This window comes from Stenella coeruleoalba (assembly GCF_951394435.1).
Source record: "Stenella coeruleoalba genome assembly, chromosome: 16".
Lineage (NCBI taxonomy): Eukaryota > Metazoa > Chordata > Mammalia > Artiodactyla > Delphinidae > Stenella > Stenella coeruleoalba.
In genome coordinates, this window is record NC_137162.1 from 44,232,286 (window position 1) to 44,251,719 (window position 19,434).

A 19,434-nucleotide genomic window follows, 5' to 3' on the forward strand; every position below is an offset into this window, starting at 1 on the left:
AGAAATCAACAAAATTTTTTCAGTTGGAAATGTATTTGGCTACTAGTAACAAAGACCAAACTTAATAATGGCTGAAGTCAAATGGAAGGGTGTTTCCCCACTGCCATGTGAAAAGTTAGATGTGTGCCAGGGAAAACATGCTGGCTCCACAGATACTGGGGACACAGACGTCCTCTAAGTTTTGTCAACCTGAGCCTGCAACTTCATCTTCAGGAGTCTTTGATGGCTGCTGGAACTCCAGCCGTCACATCTGTATCCTCACACCTAGAAAGAGGAAAGACGAGAACAAGAGAGCCTCAGGCCACTTGTCAGGCTCCCTTCTAACCTGCTTTCCTAGAAGTTCTACTCACAACTTCAACTTATATCTCCTTGGCTACCCCTGTCTCAAGGCAGGCTTTCAGTTTTTCTGAATACAGTTCAGATACAAATACAATTTTTCTGACTCTTAATATCCTCATCTGCAAAAATAGGGAGTTCTCCATTTATTAGTGTTTCATTATGCATGGGTGCATTCATTTATTCATGAACCATATCAAGCATCAGGCTGAACATACTGCTTAATGCACCTGGGCCTGGTGATGGGGGCTCTGTCCCTGTTCCTGATGACTGCTGAGCACTGACCATATGACGGGCTGGGTACAAAATGCTCCCTGTAGAGTAATACTCACCATTACTCCATGGGTTGCTTTTGTCCCCACGTGCTGTGTGAAGACAGCAGCGGCCCTGCAGGGGGTGAGCCCAGTGGTTATGTCACTCTGTGCAGTGACAGGAGGTGTGCAGCTCAGTGTCGTCCCCACCTGTGGGGCCTGTGAAGTGAGCCTGCCTTCTGGAGACCCTGCAGACTTGCTGACGACGGGACAGCTCTGTGCAGTGTGCAGGAAGTGTCAGAACAATGAATCCCTGCAGCCTGGAGGTCTGGGCACGCCCCCAGAGATTTCCCCTGTGTGTTCTGGAATGTTTAGTATGGTTGACCTTGCCGGTGATTTATGAAATACCTTAAAAATAGTTTTTACCTAGAGGTAAAATATGGCCCTGATTCTTGTGCATACAATAACCATTGTACTTGTTGATGACTTCAGCTATAGTTGTTTGAAATCAGTATTATATTCACCCAGAACACTTAATAAAATAGTTTCCCCAGCAAGCACCTAGCTTCTGAGAAGAATTTCCTCTGGTGATACAAGAAAACCATTCATATCTTACCCTTAAGAGGTGATGGATAAAATTATCCTGATTACGAAGAAATTATTTGTCCAGGAAAGAAAACTTGCTGTCTCTATTGTGTAGATATCCACGTTTTTCTGAGTCTGACCTCACTCAGCTCTGGCAGCAAGGATCACTGGCCCACCTGCTCCGGGACGCCCCCTGATGTGGCCAATGTGAGGATCCCCCTCCCCATGCTGCTCTCCACCCAAATCAGGCTTAATCTGGCTCTGGCCTTGAACTTAATATTCCTAACTCTTTTCCTCAACATATAGAAGGCCACCTGATTTATGGTGTTTGAATTTCTGTTCTCATTAATTGGCATTTCCTTTTTATTTTTTTTTGCAGTACACGGGCCTCTCACTGTTGTGGCCTCTCCCGTTGCGGAGCACAGGCTCCAGACGTGCAGGCTCAGCAGCCATGGCTCACGGGCCCAGCCACTCCCTGGCATGTGGGATCCTCCCGGACCGGGGCACGAACCCGTGTCGCCTGCATCAGCAGGCAGACTCTCAACCACTGCGCCACCAGGGAGGCCCAATCGGCATTTCCTTTTAAGTCCCAGACGTCCTCAATTTTTGCATTGTCAGCAGACAGAAAGGTGGCAGCCTCTAATGCCAACTCTATTCTGCGTAATAGAGTGGGGTCAGGTGAGTTCCTTCTTGCCTGTTAGATGGACACTCTGAGAGACACTCCATGGGGAGATCCCCTTGTTCTCTGCAGAATCAGTCTCGAGACTCGGAAAGAGAAACTGCCCATGGTGTGGGAGGTCATGAGAGGCCGACACTCAAAGGCAAAGCTAAGTCAGGGGCCTCTTTGTTTCCACGGACTCGTTAGCAAGCATGGGCAATGGAGCCAGACAGAACTGGACTCTAGATTCTAACACTGCCAATCACTGGCCTGTGACCCAGGGTAGGTCACTTAACTTCTCCAGCTGTGTCTTCCTTCCTTCCTCCCTTCCTTCCTTCTTTCCTTCCTTTTTAAAAATAGACTTTCTCTTTTAGAGTAGTTTTAGGCTCACAGCACAATTGAGAAGGAAGTTCAGAGATTTCCCTTATATCCCATCTACCCCACACATGCACAGCCTCTCTTACTATCAACATTCCCCACTAGAGCGGTACATTTATTGTCATTGATGAACCTACATTGACATATCCTTATCACCCAAGGTCCATAGTTTACATTAGGGTTCACTCTTGGTGTTGTACATTTTATGGGTTTGGACAAACGTCTAATGACGTATACCCATCATTATAGTATCATTCACAGTATTTTCACTGCCCTAAAAATCCTCTGTGCTCTATCTATCTGTCCCTCTTCCCTCACCTGGCAACCGCTGATCTATTTACTATCTCTGTAGTTTTGCCTATTCCAGAATGTTATGTAGTTGGAATCCTATAGTATATAGCCTTTTTAGATTGGTTTATTTCATTTAGTAATAGTCATTTAATGTTCCTCCATGTCTGGATAGCTCATTGCTTTTTAGCACTGAATAATATTCCATCATCTGGACGTACCATAGCTTGTTTATCCATTCACCCACCAAAGGGCGTCTTGGTTGCTTCCAGGTTTTGGCAGTTATAAACAAAGCTGTTACAAACATCTGTGTGTAGGTTTTCAAGTGTCCCTTTCTTCATCAGCAGCAACATGGGGATTTTGGAAGCATGAAGCTGGACAAGACACAGACAGCCCCTAGTACTCTGCTAGGTACCACATGTGCTCTGAGTCCCTGTTCTTGATTACTGCTATTATTGCTCCCTCTCCTGTGCTAATGACAAACAGACTGATGAAGACACTGTAGTCAGTCTTTAAGGTTTCATTTACTGGGATGGGAGGGAGAGGGAGTTTGACATAACATGACTTTCCAGAGAAAAAGAACAAAAAGTAACTGTGTTACTCAGGGAAAGAGAATGCTTCTCAGGAACTGAGCAATGTGTGCTTTCAAGGATTACAAGAGTATGGAAGGAAGGGGGACAGGCCACAGATAGATTTAATTCGTGGACCTAACAGAGGGGGCAAGGAGGTTATCCACTCCTGGGGCACCTGTGTACCATTGAGACTCTCATAGGTCTGAAGCACGAGTCCTGTAAGCTACAATCAAGGAAAAAATGACAGTCAAAAGAAACTTCACAGCATGGAAAAGGGGTGTGAGAGCTCCGAAGCTTAGGGCTGGGGTGGCCTTAAAGTGGCCTGCACAGCTGACAGCTTACAGCCTTCTGCCAGTGTGGACCCCTGTCTCTGCACATCTGTGGGGAGTGCAGTGTGGTGGAGAAGGCCTGGGCTTTCTAGTTAGGTAGATGTGAATGGGTTCCAGTCCTGGCTCTGCTGTGTGGCTTTGGGGAAGTTATATAACCTGTCTGATCCTCAGCTGAGAGATGGCATTATAATACCTCGTGTGGAGTTGTGGTAGGGGTCAAATGAAGTAATATTTATGAAGTACTTTGAGAAGTGTGTAGTCATGGTAGATAGTTGTTTTTATAGCATCTGGAAAGCAGAATTGGTCTGCACATTGCTCGTTGTAGGGAACCATTGTCTGAGGCAACCCAGTCCCACTGTTACAAATGTGTCCTTAGCCTAAGTTGAAATCAGTTCTCCTGTACACGTAGAACATGGGATGAGAACATGTCCAACTCCTGTTGTGTGAAATATTTTGAGATGTTTGACACTGATGACAGTTTCTTTCTCTACCTCGACCATGCCTTCTCCTGGATAAAGTGTCCTCAGTGCCTCCAAGCATCCCTTTATGTCACTTATCAAGCCTGAGATCAAGATCTGGAATTTGACAGATGAAAGCACAGTTACTTATTCAAAGCAGCAATATGATAGTGGCAACTGTATCTCTCTTTTTTTTTAAAAGAATCAATTTTATTTATTTATTTATTTTTGGTTGCATTGGGTCTTCGTTGCTGCATGCGGGCTGTCTCTAATTGCGGAGAGCGGGGGCTATTCTTCGTTGTGGTGCGTGGACTTCTCATTGTGATGGCTTCTCTTGTTGCGGAGCACGGGCTCTAGGTGCACGGGCTTCAGTAGTTGTGGCACGCGGGCTCAGTAGTTGTGGCTCACGGGCTCTGGAGCGCAGGCTCAGCAGTTGTGGCACAGGGACTTAGTTGCTCCACAGCATGTGGGATCTTCCTGGACCAGGGATCGAACCTGTGTTCCCTGCATTGGCAGGCAGATTCTTAACCACTGTGCCACCAGGGAAGCCCTATTGGCTAACTTTGTTTCATTGATACCCTCATCTATTCACCCTGAGAGACACAGAAAATATGGCAGATGGTGCTTAAGACCATTTTCAAAGCTAAAAATCCACATGTTCAAGTTGCCATGGAAGCTTGAGAATGCCTGGTGTACACAGAAGGCCTGACGGGTTCATTTGGGGAAATGGTTGTTGTCAAACAGGGTCAGGCCAGGTGAAGCTGGATCTTGAACAGGGCTTACAGGACTGAGACATATGGTGATAGGATGGAGAGTGGCATGGAAGGGATGGAGGGTGTGGGATTGGGATAAAACCTGTGAGTTGCCTTCCAGTGAGTGAAGAGTGGGTTAATGGCAGGGTGACACAAAGGTCAGATACCCAAGCAGCCCCCTTCTAAAGTATGTTGGCAAGGGGCCTCTATTGAGCAACCCAAGAACAAACAGACATATAAACAGCATCGCGAAAGGCCACACAGCAGTGTCTGAGCTGTTAGCAGATCCAGTCTGCTAACTAAACACATGGGGGGAAATGGGAAAGTCTCCTCTCCTCTACTAAAGGTTTAAAGCACAAGCAGACCCAAGGTCAATAAACTGATGCCATCAGGGTGGGAGCAGGAGGGGGAAATGGAGGAAAGAAGCAAAAGTGAAGCATGATTTAGTAATTCTGGAAAGAACAGTGCTGCACGTAACCAAGAAGTTATTTCAGTGGGAGGTGAAAAGAAAACAAAAATCTCAAAATCAGAGAGGGAGGCTGATAGGGGAAAATGAGAAAAGAAACAAAAGTGGAAGAATGATTTAATGAGTTCTGGGAAGAAAGCGTGTAACTGAATTGAGGGTCTGATTGATGGGATGGGTTTTAGAAAGAAAATGGAATCTTGCTTTCTGCCTATGGACGCTGCCGTGTAAGCATCGTTGACATCTCCCCCTCCCCAGCCGTCATGTCTAAGTCAGAGTCTCCCAAAGAGCCCGAACAGCTGAGGAAGCTCTTCATCGGAGGTTTGAGCTTTGAAACAACCGATGACAGTCTGAGGAGCCATTGTGAGCAGTGGGGAACGCTCACAGACTGTGTGGTAATGAGGGATCCAAACACCAAGCGCTCCAGAGGCTTCGGGGTTGTCACGTATGCCACTGTGGAGGAGGTGGATGCAGCCATGAAGGCAAGGCCACAGGAGGTGGGTGGAAGAGTTGGGGAACCAAAGAGGGCCGTCTCAGGAGAAGATTCTCAAAGACCTGGTGAAAAAGATTTTTGTTGGTGGCATTAAAGGAGACACTGAAGAACATTGCCTAAGAGACTATTTTGAAAAGTATGGGAAAATTGAAGTGATTGAAATCATAACTGACCAAGGCAGTGGTAAAAAGAGAGGCTTTGCTTTAGTAAGCTTTGATGACCGTGACTCTGTAGACAAGACTGTCATTCAGAAAAACCACACTGTGAATGGCCACGACTGTGAAGTAAGGAAAGCCCTATCTCAGCAAGAGGTGGATAGTGCTTCATCCAGCCAAAGAGGTCAGAGTGGTTCTGGAAACTTTGGCGGTGGCCGTGGAGGAAACTTCAGTGGTCGAGCTGGCTTTGGTGGCAGCCGCGGTGGTGGTGGCTGTGGTGGCAGCGGGGATGGCTATGATGGATTCGGTAATGATGGGAGCAATTTTGGAGGTGGTGGAAGCTACAATAATTTTGTCAATTACAACAATCAGTCTTCAAATTTTGGACCCATGAAAGGAGGAAACTTTGGAGGCAGAAGTTCTGGCCCCTGTGGTGGTGGAGGCCAATACTTTGCCAAACCACGAAGCCAAGGTAGCTGTGGTGGTTCCAGCAGCAGCAGTAGCTATGGCAGTGACAGGAGGTTGTAATTACTGCCAGGAAACAAAGCTTAGCAGGAGAGGAGAGCCAGGGAAGTGACAGGGAAGCTCCAGGCTACCACAGATTTGTGAGCTCAGCCAAGCAGGGTGGTGGCAGGGCCTAGCTGCTACAAAGAAGACATGTTTTAGACGATACTCATGTGTATGGGCAAAAAACCCCTTGAGGACTGTATTTGTGACTAATTGTATAACAGGTTTAGTTTCTGTTCTGTGGAAAGTGTAAAGCATTTCAAAATAGATTTTTTTTGTTTTTTCTTAACATCTTTATTGGAATATAATTGCTTTACAATGGTGTGTTAGTTTCTGCTTTATAACAAAGTGAATCAGCTATACATATACATATCCAGCAAAGGGTTTTAATGTAGAGTTTTTTTTTGCACCCATGCTGTTGATTGCTAAATGTAGTAGTCTGATCATGACACTGAATAAATGTGTCTTTTTTAAAAATGTGCTGTGTAACGTTAGTCTACTCTGAAGCCATTTTGGTAAACTACCCCAACAGTGTGAAGTTAGAATTCCTTCAGGGTGATGCCAGTTTCCATTCAAAATTTATTTACAGCCTGCTTTGGTGGAGAAGCTATTGTCTTCAGAAACCTTGGTGTAGCTGAACTGACAGTTACTGTGTTGTGACCTGGAGTTCACCGTGAAAAGGGTGACCCAAGCAAAGTTATGGAGTTTTTTGGTTATTAATACGGTTGTTGGCACATCCTATGCCATATATCTAAATTGAATTATGGTACCAGATAAAGTTATAGATGGGAATGAAGCTTGTGTATCATCCATTATCATGTGTAATCAATAAACTATTTAATACCCTCTTGAAAAAAAAAAAGAAAGAAAACAGAATCTTAAGGGAAGTTGGGAATGTCTGAAATGGTTCCTGGTTCATTCGTTTTCAATTAAAATTTTATGTGTAAAATTATGATCAGCCATTGCCAACGGGACGTGTAGCATCTCTGTTGATATTGTTTGCCGCTCCGTGGGCTTACAAGGATAGTAAGTCTGGTCTGGTGACTGAGTTCTCTGAGGCTAGGTTTGGGTAGGGATTAAAATTTTTTTTTTAAATTTAGAAATAATTTTAGACTTACAGAAAAACTGGGAAAATGCAGAGAATTCCCTTACACCCAGCTTTTTGGCATATAACTAGGAAGGAGTTCAAAGAACTGAGTGACATCTCTATAGTGCAGCTCCATTCTATTCTGCTTATTTAAGAGAACTGTTTTTCAAGACTTGGATTTATAAAAGCTGAAAAATAAGTAATGTTTATCTTTGTATGCATGAACTAATTTATACAAACATCCCATCCATCTCATTAAGCAACAAATTTACCATAAAATTTTGCTTTTCGTGTGCTTTAATTATCCAAATTTATAATATTCTTACGTTATTTTCATCAATTACATGCTATTAATAATTATAATAATTCACCTAAAATAAACATTATTAGCACCTATTAGAGCCTTATAATCAAAGGAAATATTTTAAAAATCTATATTTCATTTATATGCGTATAAGTGGGAGTATGATAAAGTAATCAATAATAGTCTTTCAGCCATGAAAACACATTAGGAGAAAATTCAATGGTGGAAATGGGAAATAGAAACACAATTCTAGGAGAAAAAGGAATATGTAAATTTCTAGCTATTAAAGTGCTAGGTTCTTTTTTTTTTTAACATCTTTACTGGAGTATAATTGCTTTACAATGGTGTGTTAGTTTCTGCTTTATAACAAAGTGAATCAGTTATACATATACATATATCCCCATATCTCTTCCCTCCCACCCCTCTAGGTGGTAACAAGGAGCTGAGCTGATCTCCCTGTGCTATGCGGCTGCTTCCCACTAGCTATCTATTTTACATTTGGTAGTGTATATATGTCCATGCCACTCTCTCACTTTGTCCCAGCTTATCCTTCCCCCTCCCCATGTCCTCAAGTCCATTCTCTAGTAGGTCTGCGTCTTTATTCCTGTCTTGCCCCTAGGTTCTTCATGACCTTTTAAAAATTTTTTTTTAGATTCCATATATATGTGTTAGCATACGGTATTTGTTTTTCCCTTTCTGACTTACTTCACTCTGTATGACAGACTTGAGGTCTATCCACCTCACTACAAATAACTCAATTTCATTTCTTTTTATGTAAGCTGAGTAATATTCCATTGTACATCTTCTTTATCCGTTCATCTGTCAATGGACACTTAGGTTGCTTCCATGTCCTGGCTATTGTAAATAGAGCTGTAATGAACATTGTGGTACATGACTCTTTTTGAATTATGGTTTTCTCAGGGTATATGCCCAGTAGTGGGTTTGCTGGGTTGTATGGTAGTTCTATTTTTAGTTTTTTAAGGAACTTCCATACTGTTCTCCATAGTGGCTGTATCAATTTACATTCCCACCAACAGTGCAGGAGGGTTCCCTTTTCTCCACACCCTCTCCAGCATTTATTGTTTGTAGATTTTTTGATGATGGCCATTCTGACCGGTGTGAGGTGATATCTCATTGTAGTTTTGATTTGCATTTCTCTAGTGATTAATGATGTTGAGCATTCTTTCATGTGGTTGTTGGCAATCTGTATATCTTCTTTGGAGAAATGTCTATTTAGGTTTTTTTTTTTTTTAAATTATTTATTTATTTATGGCTGTGTTGGGTCTTCATTTCTGTGCGAGGGCTTTCTCCAGTTGTGGCAAGCGGGGGCCACTCTTCATCGCCGTGCGCGGGCCTCTCACTATCGCGGTCTCTCTTGTTGCGGAGCACAGGCTCCAGACGCGCAGGCTCAGTAGTTGTGGCTCACGGGCCTAGTTGCTCCGCGGCATGTGGGATCTTCCCGGACCAGGGCTCGAACCTGTGTCCCCTGCATTGGCAGGCAGATTCTCAACCACTGCGCCACCAGGGAAGCCCTATTTAGGTTTTAATAGCATCAAATTGCAAGGTACTTAAATTCTGTCAGATACATTTAAAAGGAGTATTGTAATATTTTTGTTTTAATTTGTCAGTATTTATAATATGCAAATTATATCCTTTGCTATTATACAATTTTAAGATAAAATAATTCAAGTGTCATCTTTGAAATGTGTATCATTTTCAAAATTCCTGGGGGATATGCAAAAACAAACAAACAAACAAAAAACAAATGAGTGAAAGCCACAGCTTTGGAGGATGCCTTGAGTCTGTGGTGTTCATCTTCTTGGCTAATTCCCTTTATCATATCCTTGCCACCTTTTACCAGGACAAGAGCCTGAACCCCCCAGGGTCTCTCCCTGGCTGAGCAGAATTGACTTTGCTGCCAAAGGGGCCTCCCTACAGACAAATATGGTCATGGAATCCCTTCAAAATCTCTGTTGGGTGTCATCCTACCTGCAGCTTGTTGCTGGGCTTGGTCAGCTTTTACATGAGTCATTAACTGAAACAGAAATATTGACTTGGATTTTACTCTTTCTTTCTCAATAAAGGTTTCTGCATTTAGGTGGCATAGGACAGAGGTAGCAAATCAGTAGCCCCTGGACCATATCTGGCTTGAAGACGTGCTTGGTTTGAAATCTAAAACATTTAAAAATAGTTTAAAGGAGAAACACTGGAATCTTGCTAACAGTAAACTTTGTGGCATTTTAACTTGCCATATTTCCATCTCCCCTCCCAGCTTTGCAGTAGCCTTAGAAACCAACATCCCACAACAAAGGTGAAAGCCAGCAGACTAACAGCCATTGGAGGGGCAGAATAGGGTTGGAACTCCTCCAAAGACCCATTCCCAGAGAATTGTCATTATTTCACCTTCTAATGGTTCCCCATTCCCAAGAGTTGTTTTATTTGACCTTAGAGCTTCCCCAGTGCAAACAAGAGGCATTTGTAAAAAACAGTCAGCAGTGATGGTTTAGTATCACAGCTGCCTGAGATGATGATATCAGTGGGGCAAACAACAAGCTGACCAAAAAACCCAAAAGGAAAAGTTGGAGAATGATATTTCCGTTGGAGGTTTTGAAAAGCTCTGCTATATTCCTGGGAATCTAGAAGGTCACATGCATGCATAGGCTTATGAACAGCCATGCATACACAAGGCTGTTCATATGTTCAGGAAAGACCTGGGAAAACTCTAAGCTGTCATTCTGGCTTAAGGCTAAGGTAGAGTTGTCAAACTCCTGACTGAGTGTTGAAGTCATGCCCCCAAATGCACACAGAGACCTTTGACAAAGAGTGGGAGAATTACTCGTTCCAGCCATTTAAAGAAATCTATGTACAACCATTAGCCAACCATTAAGCTAACTGAACAGAGACTTCACATATGATAATGAATACAGACTTTACATTATTAGTTCAGGAAAGTCACTAAACAAACAACAGAAGCTGCAACAACAACAAACAGCAACAAAAACAAGTTCTAGGGAGTGGAGAGAATCTGATTTCCAGAGTAGCCACATTATATTATTTAAAATGTCCAGTTTTCAACATGCAAAGCAACAAAAAAATATGGTCCACATATAGGGGAAAAGAAGTCAACAGACAACTGTCCTTGAGGAAGTTCACACACTGTACTTACTAAATAGCATTTAAATCAACTATTTTAAATATGTTTGAGGAACTAAAGGAAACCACATCTAAAAACCTAAAGCAACGTATGAGAGTAATACTACCAAATAAAGAATATCAATAAAAGAATTATAGAAAAGAACCAAAAGAAATTTTAGGGTTGAAAATTACAGTAACTGAAATGAAAAAAATTACTAGAGAGGCTCAACAGCAGATTTGAGTTGGTTGAAGAAAGAATCAGTGAACTTAAAGATATGTCAACTGATGGGACTTCTCTGGTGGTGCAGTGGTTAAGAATCTGCCTGCCAATGCAGAGGACAGGGGTTCAGGCCCTGGTCTAGGAAGATCCCACATGCCGTGGAGCAACTAAGCCTGTGCACCACAACTGCTCAGCCTGTGCTCTAGAGCCGTGAGCCACAACTACTGAAACCCGCACACCTAGAGCCCTTGCTCTGCAACAAGAGAAGCCACCACAATGAGAAGCCCGCACACCGCAACGAAGAGTAGCCCCTGCTCGCCACAACTAGAGAAAGCCTGCATGCAGCAACAAAAACCCAACGCAGCCCAAAATAAATAAATAAATTTAAAAAATTAAAAAAAAAGATATGTCAACTGAGAGTAGGGAATGGAAAGAAAAAAGAATGAAGAAAAATGAACAGAGCCTAAGAGACCTGTGGGATGCTGTCAAGCATACAAATATGCATAATGCAAGTCTCAGAGGAGAAGATAGAGAGGAAAGGACAGTAAGAATATTTGAAGAAATAATTGCTGAAAACTTTCCAAATTTGATGACAAATATTCATCTATATTTCCAAGAAATTCAGGGAACTCCAAGTATGACAAACTCAAAGAGATCCATACTTAGACAAATAATAATCAAACTGTCAAAAGCTGAAGACAAAGAGAGGATCTTGAAAGCAACAAGAGAAGTGACTCATCACATACAAGGGATCTTTGGTAAGATTAACAGATAATTTATTCATCAGAAATTGGGAACATATTTGTCAATTATACCACAATAAAGCTGAAAAAGAAGAGAAGTGGAGGACAGAAGGCAGTGGGTGGGAATATTCAAAATGCTGAAAGAAAATGTTTGTTAATTAAGAATTTTTTTTTTTTTTTTTTGTGGTACACGGGCCTCTCACTGTTGTGGCCTCTCCCATTGCGGAGCACAGGCTCCAGACGTGCAGGCTCAGCGGCCATGGTTCACGGGCCCAGCCGCTCCGTGGCATGTGGGATCTTCCCGGACCGGGGCACGAACCCATGTCCCCTGCAACGGCAGGCGGACTCTTAACCACTGTGCCACCAGGGAAGCCCAATTAAGAATTTTATACACGGTGAAACTGTCCTTCAAAAATGAAGGTGAAATCAAGACCTTCCAGGTAAACAAAAAGTGAGGGATTCTGTCACTAATAGACCTGCACTACTAGAAATACCACAGGGATTCTTTCAGGCTGAACAGGAAGAACACAAGCCAGTAGTTCAGATCCACATGAAGAAATAGAGTACTACATAGATAAATATAAAATACAATTTGTTTTTGGTTTCCAGTTTTTTCCTTTCTGATTTAAAAGACAATAGCATAAAACAATTATTATATCACTGTGTCAATGGACACACAGAATTAAAGATGTAATAATTTGCATGACAGTACTAGCACAAAGAAGGGAGTGGAGACATGGAGCTGTGCAGAAGCAAAGTGTTTTGTTTTGTTTTAATCTCCACTTTTCCCCCACCCCTCAACCATGGTAATTACCATTCTAGTCTCTGTTTCTATGAGTTTGGCTTTTTTAGATTTCACATATAAGTGATATCAGGCAGTATTTGTCTTTCTTTGACTTATTTCCCTTAGCATAATGTCCTCAAGGTCCATTGTGTTGTTGCAAACAGTGGATGTCCTTCTTTCTCATGGCTGAGTAGTATTCCATTGTATATATTTACCACATCTTCGTTATCCATTCATCTGTTGATGGACACTTAGGTTGTTTCCATATCTTGGCTGCTGTGAAAAATGCTGCAATGAACAAGGGAGTGCTTATATCTCTTTGAGATTCTATTTTAATTTCTTTTGGGTACTCAGAAGAGGGATTGCTGGATCATATGGTAGTTCTATTTTTAATTTTTTGAGGAACCTCCATACTGTTTTCCATGGTGGCTGGACCAATTTATTTTCCACCAGTAGTGCACAAGGGTTCTCTTTTCTCCACATCCTTGCTGACATTTGTTATCACTCATCTTTTTGATGATAGCCATTCTAACGGGTGTGATGTGATACCTCACTGTGGTTTTGATTTGCATTTATCTGATAATTAGTGATGTTGAACATTTGTATGTCTTCTTTGGAAAAATGTCTGTTTAGTTCCTTGGCCCATTTTAAAACTAGATTGTTTTTGGCTATTGAGTTAAGTGAGTTCTTTAATTTTTTTTGGATATTAACTTCTTATCAGATACATGAGTTTCAAATACTTTTCCCATTTGGTAATTTGTTTTAATTTTATTGATGGTTTCCTTTTGCTGTGCAGAAGCTTTTTAATTTGATGCAGTCCCACTGGTTTATTTTGTTTTCTTGCTTTTGCTTTTGATGTCAAATCTAAAAAATCATTGCCATGACTGATGCCAAGGAGCTTTAGCCCCTTACTGTCTAGGAGGTTTAATGTTTTAGGTCTTAGGTTCAAGTCTTTAATCCATTTGCATTTATTTTTGTGAATGGTGTAAGATAGTTGTCCATTTTTTTCTTTTGCATGTGGCTGTCCAGTTTTCCCAGCACCATTTACTGAAGAGACTATCCTTTCCACATTGTATATTCTTGGCTCCTTTTTAGTAAATTAATTGATCTTATATACATGGGTTTATTTCTGGGCTCTCTATTCTGTTCCATTGATCTATATGTCTGTTTTTGTGACAATAGCATACTTGTTTTAATTACTAAAGCTTTGCAATATAGTTTGAAATCAGGGAGCATGATGCCTCCAGCTTTGTTCTTTCTCAAGACTGTTTTGGCTATTCAGGGTCTTTTGTAGACTGTATGAACTTTGGGATTGTTTGTTCGATTTCTTTAAAAAATGCCATTGGAATTTTGATAGGGATTACATTGAATCTGTATATTGCTTTGGGCATCATGGACATTTTAACAATATTAATTATTCCAATCCATGTGCCTTGAACATCTTTTCATTTATTTGTGTCTGCTTGATTTATTTCATCAATGTCTTTATAGACTTCAGTGTATAGGTCTTTTACCTCCTTGGTTAAACTTACTCCTATGTGTTTTATTCTTTTTGATGCTATTGATAATGGGATTGTTTTCTTTTTTTCTTTCTTTTTTTTTTGTGGTACGCGGGCCTCTCACTGTTGTGGCCTCTCCCGTTGCGGAGCACAGGCTCCGGACGTGCAGGCTCAGCAGCCATTGCTCACGGGCCCAGCCGCTCCACGGCATGTGGGATCTTCCCAGACCGGGGCACGAACCCGCATCCCCTGCATCGGCAGGCGGACTCTCAACCACTGCGCCACCAGGGAAGCCCCCGATAATGGGATTGTTTTAATTTCTCTTTCTGAAAGAAGCAAAGGTTTTATATACTATTGACACTAAGTTGGTATTAGTCTGAACTAGATTGTTACGAGTAAGTATGTTAATTGTAACCCCCATGGCAGCCGCTAATGAAATAACTCAAAAATATATTAAGGAAACAACAAGGGAATTAAAATGGTACTTCAGAAAATGTCTGTTTACAAAAAGTAGCTGAGAGACAAACTTTGCATGTATGTAGAGGAAATAATTATGTAAGAGAGTCTGTCTTCTGTTTTGGATGTTTGGCTGCTGACAGCTTTTAAACCTCACCTCTCCTTATCACCCTCCTGCCCCACATCTGGGCAAGCTGCCAAGAAAGTCTGGGTACTTCTTTCTTTGGTACCAGTGAAAGGTTCAAAACACACCAATAACCAGAACCGAGGGCACATAGAAGCAAGTTTAAGGGAAGAAAAACATAGTGAGATAATTTTTGGAGACAGTCATGTTTCTTTGGTACATTTAGGTGAAGAAGTTTACCTGGCAGTTCAGTGTTTGGGTCTGGCATTTGGGAGAATGGTTTGGGAGTGTTTGGGAGTCATCAGTGTGTAGGTCATAAAGGAGACTGGAGCTGTGAATGCAGCCATCCAAAGGTAAGGACAGGGCATACGGAAAGAGTGAACAACCAGCTGCCAGTTTATGCTGATCCTTTTCCCTCCTGAGCACATTCCACCTAATTAACTCTCTGTCTTATGCACAGAGTTCCACCCAGGCATCCTATGGGAGAGCATGCTGCTGTCCCTGCCCACACTCTGTATTCCTCGGCGTTTACATCGTGGTGGTCATGATGCTGTTGCTGTGGTGTCTGTGATCCATGAGAGCTCTTCACCTATGAAACGCTGTTTATGCCCTGATCTCCCATACAGTTAATGGGGCTAATAAGTAGAACCTTCCATAATAGAACCTTTATGTTATTTATATACATGGAAAAGTGATCACATTTATGGGGTACTCAAAGACTAGTCTCTATCTCTAGAGCTGGCAAAGATCAAGAGCTCAAAAAAGATGTATGGGAAGGATAAATGAACTAGAAGCTAAAGGCAGTGTTCTTTTGACTTATCAGAAATTTGGGCATGGGACTTCCCTGGTAGTCTAGTGGGTAAGACTCCGTGCTCCCACTGCAGGGAGCCTGGGTTCCATCCCTGGTCAGGGAACTAGATCCCACATGCATGCCTCAACTAAGAGTTCGCATGCTGCAACTAAGAAGGCTGCATGCTGCAACTAAAAGATCCTTGTTCTCATGCTGCAGTGAAGACCCCGTGCAGCCAAAATAAGTAAACAAAATAAATATTAAAAAAAAAAGAAATTTGGGCAAATCAACTTCACTTCTCTGTATTGTTTCCTCATCTGTAATAGGATAATCATAGTGCCTTTCTCAGAGGGTTCTTCTGAGAGTTAAATGAATATATATGTACATGCATGTGTCTGTATCATATATAGGTTCACATGTATGTACATATAATATGTCTGTATATACACATGTACATATATATTTACAGACACAGCACTTAGAGCAGGGTCTGACACATACAAATGATTTATAAATATTAGCTGTTATATGTTGAATTGTATTAAATAGTACATAACTACTCAGTTCCCTTTCAGCAAGACTGTGGCCTCTTTTGTGGCCTGTTTAGGCCAAAATGGAGACAGGGAGACAGACTGAAAGATACTTCTATTGGATTAAGATTGGAGCCTCCTGCCATCTGGTCTTCATTTGTTTTTATTAAGTCTAGAGCAATATAAACTCTTTGGCCTCTCGCTACCCCTCAGTGGAAAAAGCCCTGGGCTGGGAAAAGAAAATACTGTTAAGTATTTATCCACTTCTACTTGTAAAATGGTAGCAAAATGACTGGTTTCCTTTACTCACAGTGTTATCATGAGGGTAGTGGATGCTGTTGTGTGCCATCCAGATGCCCCTTCAGGACCGAGGCACTACGTTTTTGGCAACTGAAAGTTCTTAGCCAAATCTCTCTCTGGGAATTGCCTTCTGCCTTTCCCAATGTTACCTACCTCCTGTGGGAAGCCTGCATCCAATGAGTGGTTGATGAGGAGAGGTATCAAGGTCCAGACCTCTGGCGCCAAGAGGGAAGAATAACAAAGGACCATTCCAGCTCCAAAGATCCCCATAGGATCAGCTGAGATCAACTTGCCATTCACATTGCAGTTCAACTTCTGCCCAGTCATGCTTCCTTCACCCTTACAGATGTGATTTCCAAGAGTAATCCTAAGAAACATTTTTCATGAAAGTCTCAGAGCTTTAGAGGCTATTTTTTTCTGATGACACTTGACATTTGGTATCAGAAATGGCCCTAGGAAATACCAGTTAAAATTAGATTTTGAAGATGGATCACCCATTGGCCTTCTGGCAATGAAGACCACATCACTGGGGGTAGATGGAGAACTGATAATGAAGATGCGGTACAACTGCTGACATTTTAAACAGTGGTGAACAGAGATGGGGCGCTGGTGGGAGCAAGCACATGGGCAGGTGCAGTATCTCAGGTGGTTAAGATTTTGGGGGTGTTGGGTAGTCATTATCAGGATTATAATCAGATGGCTGCTGTGGGGGCCGTTGACACCTTAGAGCAAAACAGTGAAAAACCGAGACTAATTAATCACCGATGTCAAGGGTGAAAGTCAGAGGGTCTCTTTGAAAGCATATAGAGAGTCTCTCCTCTCTTTAAGCCAAAATGCAGAAAAACCAAGGTGAAACAGAGCTCCAGAGAAAGTTCAGTTTACAACTTTGATGGGTCTGCTACATCTACTCTTGCTACATCAAGAGTAGAGCCTTGGGAGAGACCTTCAAGATGATGGAGGAGTTTGGTGGGGCTAATGGCGGACTCTGGGAGGGCTCACGCCAAGGAGTACTTCCCAGAACTTCTGCTGCCAGTGTCCTTGTCCTCAGAGTGAGCCAAAGCCACCCCCGCCTCTGCAGGAGACCCTCCAACACTAGCAGCCATGTGGCTGACAGGGTCTTGGTGCTCCAGCCAGGTGTCAGGCCTGTGCCTCTGAGGTGGGAGAGCCGAGTTCAGGACATTGGACCACCAGATACCTCCTGGCTTCATGTAATATCAAATGGTGAAAGCTCTCCCAGAGATCTCCATCTCAATGCTAAGACCCAGCTCCACTCAACGACCAGCAAACTACAGTGTTGGACACCCTATACCAAACAACTAGCAAGACAGGAACACAACCCCACCCATTAGCAGACAGGCTGCCTCAAATCATAATAAGGTCATTGACACCCCAAAACACACCACTGGACGCAGTCCTGCCTACCAGAAAGATAAGATCCAGCCTCATCCACCAGAACACAGGTACTAGTCCCCTCCACCTGGAAGTCTACACAACCCACTGAACCAACCTTAGCCATGGGGGGCAGACAACCAGAACAATGGGAACTACGAACCTGCAAACTGAGAAAAGGAGACCCCAAACACAGTAAGTGAAGCAAAATGAGAAGACAGAGAAACACACAGCAGATGAAGGAACAAGGTAAAAACCCACCAGACCAAATAAATGAAGAGGAAATAGGCAGTTTACCTGAAAAAGAATTCATAGTAATGATAGTAAAGATGATCTAAAATCTTGGACATAGAATGGAGAAAATATAAGAAACGTTTAACAAGGACCTAGAAGAACTAAAGAGCAAACAAACAATGATGAACAACACAATAAATGAAATTAAAAGTTCTCCAGAAGGAATCAATAGCAGAATAACTGAGGCAGAACAGGTAGGTGACCTGGAACATAAATAGTGGAAATAGCTACCGCAGAGCAGAATAAAGAACGAAGAATGAAAAGAATTGAGGACAGTCTCAGAGACTTCTGGTACAACATTAAACACACCAACATTCGAATTATAGGGGTCCCAGAAGAAGAAAAGAAAAAGAAAGGGACTGAGAAAATATTTGAAGAGATTATACTTGAAAACTTCCCTAATATGGTGAAGGAAATAGTCAATCAAGTCCAGGAAGCACAGAAAGTCCCATACAGGATAAATCCAAGGAGAAACACACCAAGACACATATTAATCAAACTATCAAAAATTAAATACAAAGAAAAAATATTAAAAGCAGCAAGGGAAAAGCAACAAATAACATACAAGGGAATCCCCATAAGATTAACAGCTGATCTTTCAGCAGAAACTCTGCAAGCCAGAAGGGAGTGGCAGGACATATTTAAAGTGATGAAAGGGAAAAACCTACAACCAAGATTACTCTACCTGGCAAGGATCTCATTCAGATTTGATGGAGAAATTAAAAACTTTACAGACAAGCAAAAGCTAAGAGAATTCAGCACCACCAAACCAGCTTTACAACAAATGCTAAAGGAACTTCTCTGGGCAGGAAACACAAGAGAAGGAAAAGACCTACAATAAAAAACCCAAAACAATTAAGAAAATGGTAATAGGAACATACATATTGATAACTACCTTAATTATAAATGGATTAAATGCTTCAACCAAAAGACATAGACTGGCTGAATGGATACAAAAACGAGACCTGTATATATGCTGTCTACAAGAGACCCAGTACGGACCTAGGGAAACATACGGACTGAAAGTGAGGGGATGGAAAAAAATACTCCATGCAAATGGAAATCAAAAGAAAGCTGGAGTAGCAGTTCTCATATCAGACAAAATAGACTTTATTTGACTGTTACAAGAGAGAAAGAAGGACACTACATAATGATCAAGAGATCAATCCAGGAAGAAGATATAACAATCGTAAATATTTATGCACCCAACATAGGAGCACCTCAATACGTAAGGCAAGTGCTAACGGCCATAAAAGGGGAAACCGACAGTAACACAGTCATAGTAGGGGAGTTTAACACCCACTTTCACCAATGGACAGATCATCCAAAATGATAATAAATAAGAAAACACAAGCTTTAAATGATACGTTAAACAAGATGGACTTAATTGATATTTATAGAACTATCCATCGAAAAACAATAGAATACACCTTCTTCTCAAGTGCTCATAGAAAATTCTCCAGGAGAGATCATATCTTGGGTCACAAATCCAGCCTCGGTAAATTTAAGAAAGTTGAAATCATATCAAGTATCTTTTCTGACCACAATGCTATG

General features: G+C 41.9%; 1 protein-coding gene and 1 pseudogene across 6 annotated transcripts in view; both read left to right on the plus strand.

The window, feature by feature from the left end:
* LOC307175636 (uncharacterized protein) overlaps positions 1-19,434 on the plus strand; it is a gene marked incomplete at its 5' end in the record, with an annotated part of 505,492 nt that overhangs the window by 115,673 nt on the left and 370,385 nt on the right. Inside the window, one exon of one of the 5 annotated variants that reach the window (XM_079900938.1) lies at positions 1,552-1,850. The exons of the other annotated variants lie outside the window; for them this stretch is intronic. The remainder of the gene's footprint in view (positions 1-1,551; positions 1,851-19,434) is intronic. 5 annotated transcript variants of the gene reach the window in all.
* Positions 5,334-6,246, plus strand: LOC307175138 (heterogeneous nuclear ribonucleoprotein A1-like; annotated as a pseudogene). The gene has a single exon. The product of its transcript is annotated as a heterogeneous nuclear ribonucleoprotein A1-like (transcript).